A 299-nucleotide genomic window follows, 5' to 3' on the forward strand; every position below is an offset into this window, starting at 1 on the left:
GCTCCATAAATCCCTTAGGCCGGTGCCCACTGACTTGTGCCCATAGTATGGTGCTCCCATAGCGGGCATGGGTGTCTGCAGGTCATTTAAATTCATTTTCATTCGATTAGAATAGGAGCACCTGGTAACCCAAAAGAGGGCACTTAGCCGTTTTTCCTGAGTAGTTCAACATAGAATATTTTCGGACCTTTTTTGAAAAGCTCCATAAATCCCTCAGGCCGGCCCCCACTGACTTGTGCCCATAGTATGGTGCTCCCATAGCGGGCATGGGTGTCTGCAGGCCATTTAAAATCATTTTC

The sequence above is a fragment of the Salvelinus namaycush genome, unplaced genomic scaffold, assembly GCF_016432855.1.
Source record: "Salvelinus namaycush isolate Seneca unplaced genomic scaffold, SaNama_1.0 Scaffold2200, whole genome shotgun sequence".
Lineage (NCBI taxonomy): Eukaryota > Metazoa > Chordata > Actinopteri > Salmoniformes > Salmonidae > Salvelinus > Salvelinus namaycush.